The 10,798-nt window shown below is 39.7% G+C and overlaps 1 long non-coding RNA gene across 1 annotated transcript; it reads left to right on the forward strand.

Moving 5' to 3' along the window:
- The first annotated feature begins 234 nt into the window (after positions 1–234).
- Positions 235–998, forward strand: LOC115777077 (uncharacterized). Its single transcript, XR_004019577.1, has 3 exons — positions 235–337; positions 528–598; positions 692–998. It is a non-coding gene; the product is annotated as an uncharacterized LOC115777077 (long non-coding RNA).
- The last annotated feature ends 9,800 nt before the right edge of the window (positions 999–10,798 follow it).

Genomic DNA, 10,798 nt, shown 5'->3' on the forward strand with positions numbered 1-10,798 from the left:
TGAATTTTACATGGCAACAAGTTATTAATGTAGATTTAAGGTTTGAAGTTTCTAATTTCTAAACAATTTCATTCACAACAGGGATAACACATACAAATCATGTCACTTTCATCCTTAATTCATGTTTTTATAGAAACAGAGTACAAACGATTCATTGGTTTTGATATTCTACACTTCACAAGTGTCCGTTAAGATTCTTATCTTATGATTACACTTTTTTTTGGTCAACAGGACTGTGATCATGATCTTGTCCCTGACAAAATGTCAAGTTTAGAAAAATGTGTTTCATGTGGAGGACCTTTTGCACCTCTGAAATGGAGTGGTGTGAGATGTAAAGGTAATTTTTTGAAAATGGAAGGGGGGCTTCATCTGTATCTTTTGAATGTGATGCCACAGGAACACTTTTAAAAACCTGTTCCATGTGTAGCTGTGCTATATGTTTAAAATGAGCCATTTGCTGCTGCACTGACTTTTTAAGTACTTTCCATGCTACCTTCTTTTATTAATTCTTAATTTTCTCTTTCTAGTTTGCAACCAGTCCTGGCACAAAAAGTGTTATGTTAAACACAAGGTGGACATCACTGAACTTCTGCAAGTGGTAAGCTTTTTAGTAGAATTATTCTCGGTGCAATGCTTTCCAAGTATGCAAAATATAATATATGTATATACGATGGTTTTTAATCATTATCAGGTCTGTACAGAACCAAGTTCAAGTGAGGTGGTATCATCAGAAGAGGAGTATGTTCCTGATTCCATAGATGATTCAAACAGCTCGTGCGATGACAGATCAGAGCCTTTAAAAATCAGTTACAAACAAGTACAGAATTGTGAGGTCTCCACCAGCAAGTCTTCTTCCAAAAACAAAAGACACCACCAAGAAAGTTTTGTAGAGGAAAACAGAGAGCCCGTTTCTGAAGCTGCAGAATCATCAACTGAAGATATGATCAGCACAAGTCAGCTTGAAGTATCAAGAGTTACTGGCAATATAGGAAACGCTGATGCCGAAGACATATTTGTTGATGATGGTGCTAATGCTATGGCTGAAAAAGTCTCAAACACGTCATCCTTGCTCAGAAATAAAACTTACTGCTACATTTGTGGGAAACTACAGACAAAGTTTACACGTCACTTAAAACTCACGAGAAAACACATGCAGATGTTGCTCAAGTTTTAAGTCTTCCCAAGAGGTCCAAACAACGTATGAAAATGCTTATAAAGCTTCGCAACAAGGGAAACCACAAGCATAACTCAGAGGTCTTGGCGAGTGGAGTTGGATCACTAAAACTAAGACGCACATCAAAGAAAAAGTACAATGCAAAAGATTACATTCACTGCATGTACTGCCAGGCATTATATCTGCGACGAGATCTTTGGCGACATGTTCGAAAATGTTCTTCAAAAGCAGTAGAAGCCACTTCAGAGATTGGAAGAAAAAAAGTTTTGTCTTTGGCCTCTATGAATGAGTCAGCTTTGTGTCAGCAGATATCACCAGGTGTTTGGAGCGTGTTAGCTGTTATGAAAGATGATGAAATAACTTCTACTGTGCGAAGTGACTTCTCTATTCTTCAGCTGGCCCAATCATTCTTTAACAAATATGGACAGGATCCCACCAAATATGACTACATTCGCCAGAGACTCAGAGAATCTGGAAGACTCCTGCTCACGCTTCGCAAGGAATTCTCAATACATAGTCTTGAGGATGCTGTGAGACCTGAAAATTTTGATGTGGTTATCAAAGCGGTCAAGAAAGTATCCGGGTATGATGAAGAAAAGCACTGCTACCGTACTCCAAGCCTTGCTCTAAAGTTAGGTCACTCACTACAGAAAGTCAGTGATATTTTACATTGCAGAGCACTCATGGCACAAGACAGTACGCTGATAAAGTCAACCCAGAGTTTCAAAACTCTCTATGCTACAAAGTGGTCTGAACTCATCTCTCACACCGCTTTAACTACGTTGAATGAGCAGCAGTTTAACAAGCCCTCCACTCTTCCTTTCACCGAAGATGTTCAGCGTCTTCACAGACATCTGGAGAAGACTACAGAACAAGCATTGAAGGACTTGGAAGACAATAGTTCACCAAAATCATATAGTGAACTGTGTAAAGCCACCATGGCAAATATAATACTTTTTAACAGAAGAAGAGGGGGAGAAATTTCAAAGATGACAATGAATGGCTTTCTGGAAAGAGACACAAGTCCCCTGCATAAGGACGTCGCATTTGGACTGACAGAATTTGAACTTCGCCTTTGTCAACACTTCAGTCGTGTTGAATTAAGGGGTAAAAGAGGCCGGAAGGTTGCAGTGTTACTCTCGCCAGACATGGTGAATGCCATAACATGCCTAATAGAAAAAAGAAAAGACTGTGGTGTTCTGGCAGAAAACCTGTTCCTGTTTGCCAGACCTCATTGTCTGACTCCCTACAGAGGACAGGACTGTTTGAGGTTTTATGCCAGTGAATGTGGGGCTGAAAACCCTGAGCTCCTCAGGTCAATGCAATTACGCAAACATGTTGCAACTTTGTCTCAGATCTTGAACCTCAAGAATCACGAGTTGGACCAAGTTGCTAACTTCCTTGGCCACGATATTCGCGTTCATCGTGAATATTACAGACTTCCTGAGGCTACTACCCAGCTGGCCAAGATATCCAAACTGCTGCTTGCCATGGAGAAAGGATCTCTCAGAAGCCTTCAAGGCAAAACACTTGACGAGAATGAAATCGAAGGTAATGCCATTTAAAGTTGTTTACATTAAAAATTAGACATGTTTCTAGCAAATATATGGTAGCAAAATGGAACACACATTGTGCATAGGCAACTTATAACACTTTAACCTCATGGTTCATTAAGGCAATATAATTTATTTTAACTAGACAACCTACAGTTGACCGATTCAGATGCTGAGAGTGAGGTCGATGCTGAGAGTGAGGTAGATGAAGCAAATCTCACACATCCACAGACCGGTAAGTACTGTGTGATATATATATATATATATATATATATATATATATATATATATATATATATATATATATATATATATATATAAGGAATCTGTTGAGGAACCTAGCGTGTATTTATTGTCACCAGATGGTTAGACTTTTAACAGTTTAGCTACATGCTATGTTGTATTCGTAACCAATTTTAATTTCACTGTCAAGTCAATAACTAAAATTTCTTGCTGTTTTCTAGTATTTCAGACATATATTGAGGGGACATTAATTTGTATCTGAAATACTAGAAAACAGCAAGGGCCTGAATGACTTAGGTCCCAGATAGCAATTGAGCACTCATGCAAAGAGACTTCCACAGTTGGTTTGTGTTCTACAGATGGGTCTCTCTGAAGTCGCATAAAAGATGGCAAAGGGTGTAGTATGTCAATTAGATTTTTGAACATTTCCTGGTTTATTCTGTAAAAGTGTGCTTTTGTCCAAACTTGACTTCATGTGCCAAATGAAATTCAGTCCCAAGGACTTCAAATTTCAGGGGAAAAGGCAAATAACCATAAGATATTATTATTATTATTATTATTATTATTATTATGAGAGTAAACATTACCTTTCCACATAGCAAGTTAACCAAAATTTCACTGTAATACCTTTACTCATCTTTCTATGTATGCAATGAAATATATTATATTTTATTACAGGTTCTGCAGGACCATTGATGGCTAGGCAACCTGTCGAGGAACCTCCATTATCCATTATCACCATTATCACAAGGTTAGCCCATATCCTCAGTATACTAACATGTCACCATTTTTGATTGCTTTTAGGCTATGAAATAATGCACAGTGGATTCAGACCTTCTTCACTCATTTCAATTTTGTTGTCACAGCAACAGTTCAAATAAATGGGTGATATGTAAGCTAAATTTCAAGTGATCTGAATGTAGAATACAGAAGTAGTAGCTATAACTGATGACCAGGACAGTCTTTTCAATCTAACAATTTACTCATTGAATACATTACAGTGCAACAATTAACATATAGGCATGGCTGCTGCTTTCAGTGTGCACAACAGCAACTACAGCGTCTAGGCTTGCACTTCCTAATATAAAAATAAAAGCACTTCCTATCATACCATTCACAATGATGAATCAACTTAAGCAAATAATGTTCTTAGCTTTCAACTGCAGACAGTTGAGTTCAGACTGGCCAATGCTTAAGTACAGGGAGTTACATTAATCTAAGCACAATGTAATAAAGGCATGAATGACTTTTTCTAAATTGCCCCTTCTAAGATAAGGTTTGACTCTGGCTAGAAGCCGAAGCTGAAAGAAGCTAGCCTTGACCACAGAGCTAATCTGCTTGTCTAATTTGAACACCCCATCAATAACACCAAGATTCCTTACCTGTGATGGTATATAAGGTGCTAGTAGGCCAAGAGAAATGGTAAGAACCTGGACCAAGTCAGGGTGACCAAACAGGTTAATCTGTTTTGTTTTAATTTAATCTTAAGAACTTTAAGTCCATCTTTGTCTTAATATCCCTCATGCAATTAAACACAGCATAAATAGATTTCTTGGAAGGTGCCTTTAATGGCATGTAAACCTGCACATCGTCAGCAAAGCAGTGAAAAGGAATATTATACTTCCTAAATGTCGACCCCAGGGTAGCATGTAAATGGAGAACTGTAGAGCACCAAGAACTGACCCCGGGGGAACCCCACAGGTCAGAGGGGCCACCGAGGAAGAAAACTGCCCCAACAGCAGACAGAAGGCTCTATCTGTGAGGCATCCCCTCATTAACAAGGAGTAGCGATGCAACCTCCCAACAAGCATGTAGTTTTGAGATCTGACAGTTTCAAGTTGAAGGTGGGACTGCATCAAGGATCAACTCTCAGCCCCTTATTTGTCCTGCTGATGGACAGACTAACAGTTGAGGTCAGACAGGAATCTCCATGTAATATGATGTTTGCATACAGTATCATGATTTGCAGTGAGAGCAGGGAACAGGTAAAAGAGAACTTCGAGAGATAAAAGCTTGCACTGGAAAGAAGAGGAATGAAAGTCAGTTGTGAGACAGAATACGAGTGTGAATGAGGACGGTGGTAGAACAGTCCGGTTACAAGGAGCAGAGGTTGCAAAAGTGGAGGAATTTAAGTAGATCAACTATCCAGAGAAATGAAGAGTCATGAAAAAGAGGTGAGGAAGAGAGTACAGGCAGGATGGAATGAATGGAGAAAATTTTCAGGAGTGGTGTGTGACCAAAGAGTTGCAGCAATAGTAAAAGGAAAGGTTTAAAAGAGAAGAGTGAGTCCAGCTATATTGTATGATTTAGAGACAGTGGCACTGAGCAGAAGGCTGAGCTGTATATGACAGAGGCTTAGATGTTAAGATTCTTTGTGGGACTAATGAGGATGGATAGGATTTGGAATGAAAATGTCAGAGGGACTACGCAGGTTGGACAGTTAGGAGAAAAAGTTAGAGAGGCCAGACTAAGATTGTTTTGGGCATGTGCGGAGGGACAGTGGACATATTGATCAAAGAATGTTAGAGATGGAGCTGCTAGGCAGGAGACAGAGAGGGGGACCAAAGAGATTGATGGATGTGGATGAGGAAACTTAACAGATAGTTGGTGTGAGGATAGAAAATGTAGAGAACAAGGGGAGGTGGAAGAGGTTGACTTGCTGTGGTGACCATCTGACCTGAAAGAAGGGGCTGATCTACTAAAGTATGTATTTGGTGGAATGTCTCCTTGTTAGTTGCCTGGTTTGCTTAGCTCTCTCTGTGATCGCATCCTTGTTTTGCAAAAGCTGGTCGACTTTCCAGTCACTGCTTGAGTCTTATTTTAGTGCATAAGTCAGCTCAATATCTTTTGTTATAAGCTGTAGTAGCACTGGGCATATCACACATCCATGTGTCGCTGTGAACTACAAGTCTAAACCGTACATCTGGATTTCATCATTAAGAGAATAAATTCATTATTTATCCATTAGTTGCTTAACACCATAAAGGAGAATCTTGGACTTCACAGTATTTAAGAAACCTACCTACAACAAATAAATGCTCATCCAGACCATTGTTATTTTTTGTTTTATAATCTTTTCTTTCTTCATTTCAGCACAAAGTAAACACACAGATGCTAAGGAGAAAGAACCCAACACAAAACTAAAGAAGGACAAAGAGCCCAGCAGAAAAAGAACACAAATAAACATTCTGGTAAATGCTACCACACATACACAAGTCACTAAACACCAAATTACTTAAGCACAAAAGCACAACTGAAGCATGGTCAAAAGAAATTATCCACACCACCCAAAGGCAATATGGTGACCATTCTCTTTCTGCAGGATACTGTGAGCTGATATTTTAGCTAATATATCTGGCCTAAATGCACATACCATATAAAACTGTACCTTGTATTAAATTGATACATTTTCAAACTGTCAATATTCAGATGCTAGAAAATAGATGCAATTTAGTGATCAGTAATAGGACTAATGTTTATAGTACTTTCTTTATACATATTTTAATCTGTAATGTTTTTTCAAAACAGCAAAACACCAAAAAACTGTAATAAGCAAAGCAATGGGAATATATTTTCTAATTTGGTTATTAAGTTAGATTTAGTACACCAGGGTTCTCAACTTTGGGCTTTTGCTGATACAGCACCTATAGAGAAACGTGGTGCTGAGTGGGATCTAGGGACCAGCAAGCCTCTTTTGGCTTTGGATGGTTCTATGAAAGCTGCTGAGGCCTGTTTGTCAAACAAATACTATTTTGAAATTACGAAAATGCCTTTTCTTCAGAATTCAATCATATAATCAACCACACTTACCAAGCAAGTGTCAATGGCAGAATAAGCTGTTTAGCATTGGCAGAAATTTATTTTCATCTGTGCAACGCACATGCTCATTTCTGTAGCTTGTCCCGCTAATGTATGTTCTTTATTAATTCACATTTTAAAAGGGGAATAAATAGGCATTACATCAGTACATAATTTATAGCCAAGAACCATTGTTTTAACAAATAATATACTAAACACAAATTTCCTTATTTAAAAACTGTTTAAAATGGAGTTGGTTTTCATTAATAATTTATTTGTCTTTTTTCTAGTATCTCTGGAAAGTGCTAGAAGAGCAAAAAAGAATCCATGGTCTCCCATGGAGGTTGTCGCAGTCATATTGTTTTAATGTTTGTCAATGTGTTGTCTTTTACTACTATTGTATATTCATGACGTTTTCTGTTGTTTGTCCTTCTGCCTAGGGACTACAGATGCAAATTAGCAAACATGCTATAATCTGGCTCATTTACAATCTGTACTAAGTATTGATTGTTTTATTAATGTGCATTGTCCCAAATAAATAAAATAAAAAATAAAAATGAGACATTTTGGCGAACACATCAAAAAAGGAAAACTGGCCACTATGATTGAATGCCAGCAATGCAAGAAGGCTGAAGATCCTGCTCTGGCTGCCCGCTCTATCCAAAACATAAGAGATTTTGTAAGGAATCGGGGCATAACTATGAAAAGAAAAGAAAATCCTGGATAGAATATGGGAATGTGATGAATTGTCCTTTAGTGATATCATCAGGACACATGGGATATTAAGGGTAAGACCAGAAGCAATCTCTGTGTCCTGATGATATCACTGGTGGACAATTTAAATATTTCATCTTGTGGAGGCAGGAGAAGGGCTGACAGTATTCCAGTTATATTGGCAAACTGGGTGTTGAACAGAATATGTAAACATACTGATATTTTACAGTATATATTGTTTGGTGTGGATTGGTTACTGTACGTTTCAGTTTTATTTCTACTGTGAGACGATGGGTAAGTTCATCTTGTTCACTCAATTTTTGTTTAATCTGTTTGATGATTTAACAGACTTGCATAATTTCATTTTGCCATTCATAATTTTTCCTTTCTGTTCACAAATAGGATTCTGTTGCTTAGTGAAAGTTACTGCTACTGCCGCTTACTTAGTGAAGGTGCTGTAAAATGCAGTCCATGTCTTTCTGTTTAGTCATTTTTCATTTATCCATGTTGGCCTTTTTATGCATGAAAATTACATGTTTGTGTATGTGTATGGCCATTGTCCTGACAAATAAAGTTGGCCCTGGCAATTACTGTTTGTGTCATGGGCGGAGCTAAGTACCTCATTATTGTTTGTCCTCTTAATACAGCATTGTGTCAGGTTCTTATATTTTGAGTTCTGATGTGTGTATCTAAATTTTGAAGTGAGATTTGTGTTGTATAGTTCAAACAGAATTTTTTAAGATTTACTACATCTTTCTAGCATGAGTGGAAAGGGGTGTCCGTTTAGTGTTGCAAAAAACTGGTTTGAAAAAATTGTCCTTCTAATACACCAAAACCAGTATGTGTGTGTGTGTGTGTGTGTGCCTTGTCTTGCTCCTGAAAGGATTTTTTTGTACTTTGATTTTGAGTTCTTTTAGTTAATGTCTGTTTAAGGAGTCCTGCTTTATGCCTGGCATGATGCATTAAGATTTAGTTTCAAAACTCAAAAGAATTTATTACTTCCATATTTAAATTAAATTATTTCACAATCGCTAAAACACTAAACCCTGTCATGTCGGGCTGTGTGGCTGGAAACTAAACCTAGAGCACAGAGGACCAAGACACTACCAAAATAAGACAGGAAGTAACAAAAGAGAACTGTACAAAAGGAACATAAAACACTGGGCCAGTGGCCCAGGACTATGACAGTTGTCATGTTGGGCTGTGTGGCTGGAGAGGTTAGATCCGAAATGCAGGACTCAGGCAGAGGTGAACTTAAAGTGATTTATTTGGGTACTGGAAACAAAAGACAACAACGAACCTAAACTGGGACTGGAGGAGAGCCAGAACTAAACAGAGGAGGACAGCTGGAACAGGGAAACACACAGCATTGGGAGCAAATGATGACAATGCAACAACAGGCGTAGAAAACACAGAACTTAAATACACAGGAGGGCTAATGAGGGAAGTGGAAACAGGAGGGAACACAGGTGAACCAAATTACACTGATGAGACAAGGGGAAGCAAAACTAGACCTAAAGCACAAGAACCAAGACACTACCAAAATAAGACAGGAAGTAACAAAATAGAACTGTACAAAAAGGAACATAAAACACTGGGCCACCGGCCCAGGACCATGACAAAACCCCATTCCCTAAATCAAATCCACAGTAGCCTAAACAAACTTCTCAAATCCCACACTTTTCTGGCCAAACCGTGAACACAGTTCAGGCGCTTAGTTACAACCAGTGCATTTTAATCACTCTCTTTTGCACAACAGCAAACACATTCTCAGTCACTAAACACACTTTACACGTATGTTGCCGAACCGTAAACACAGTCTCAGTCACTGAACACATTGTTGCAAAACCGTAAGCACTGGCAGCAGAATGTGAACACAACTCCAACACCGCTGTCAGCTGTTACACACAGCAACTCACAACTGAACACGCATTTGTCAAATGATGTCATCAGACCAACTGGGCAGGATCAAAGTCAGTTCAGAGAGCAGGTGGCATGTGTGCATCTATAATGGACAGACACATACAGAGGCAGAGGCCGAGGATGACCGAGAAAACAAACCATGTCCTCATCCACAGGAAGACCATGAGGGAAGCAGGACAAAGGGTGCAACCCAATCTGAGCAGATTCTCTGTGTCAGCATCATCAGGACATTCACTGTTCCATGCTGTACAATAGGGGTCTCCAAACTTGCGGCCCATGGGCCACATCTGGCCCCGCCCACTTCCGGTCCACAAATTGATGTCAAAAAAAGGGCAGGAGCGCCCTTTTCATGCATCGTATGGAAGTCCCCGTCCAGCAGGGTGGCAATATCACCATATGTGCAGCCATTGGTAACTGGGGGTCCCCCACTGTCATGCTAACCTGGAGCCATACAAATCCAGAAATCTCCTCACATTCCTGAGTCAATTTCAAATGGCCCAATGTACTTTGTGGGGATGACAGTGGCGCCTTGAGAAGGAGGCAATCCGGTGATGAAGTCCAGGACTATGTGGGACCATGGTCTATCAGGCACAGGCAAAGGGTGAAGGAGGCCAGCAGAAGGCAAAGGAGGATTTGTTGTGGGCATAGGTAGTATAGGCTGAGACAGATTTTCCTACATCCCGTTGCAGGGAGGGCCACCAAAATGACCTCCAGAGTAAGACAATGGTTAAGTTCTGATCGGGGCGACAGTTGAACATTGGTGTATGGGCCCAATGAATTACCTGTGACCTGGCTGTAGAGGGAACATAGAGGCGGTTGGGAGGTCCACCTTCTGGATTGGGCTCTATCTGCTGGGCCTCTTTAACCAGTGAATAACACTCCCACGTGATGGCCCTGATTACAGAAGAGGGTGGCAAGATGGGCTCCAGTTCCTCGGAAGTCTCAGATACAGAAAACTGTTGGGAGAGGGCATCGGGCTTGATGTTCCCGGAACCTGGGTGATAACTGATTGTAAAGTTGAATTGGGTAAAGGGCCCACCTTGCCTGTCGCGCATTGAGTTTCTTGGCTACTCAGAGGTATGGGAGGTTTTTGTGGTCCATTGAGACGATGAATAGCTGTTCTGAATGTTTCCATTCTTCAAGATACATCTTCACTGCTGGTAGCTTACGATCCCCCACATCATAATTTCTTTCTGCTGAGGTGAGATGGCAAGAAAAGAAAGCACAGGGGTGCATTTTATCATTGGATTGTTGAGAGAAAACAGCACCTACCCCAGCTTTCATTTATCCCTTCTTAATGATAAATCTATGAAATTCACATTTCTCTCCTCTCATTGGAATACATGTCTGACATGCTGCTGGTGTTCAGCGAGGTTTTTGGAGAAGAGATTAT

The sequence above is a fragment of the Archocentrus centrarchus genome, unplaced genomic scaffold (genome assembly GCF_007364275.1).
Source record: "Archocentrus centrarchus isolate MPI-CPG fArcCen1 unplaced genomic scaffold, fArcCen1 scaffold_43_ctg1, whole genome shotgun sequence".
Classification (NCBI taxonomy): Eukaryota; Metazoa; Chordata; class Actinopteri; order Cichliformes; family Cichlidae; genus Archocentrus; species Archocentrus centrarchus.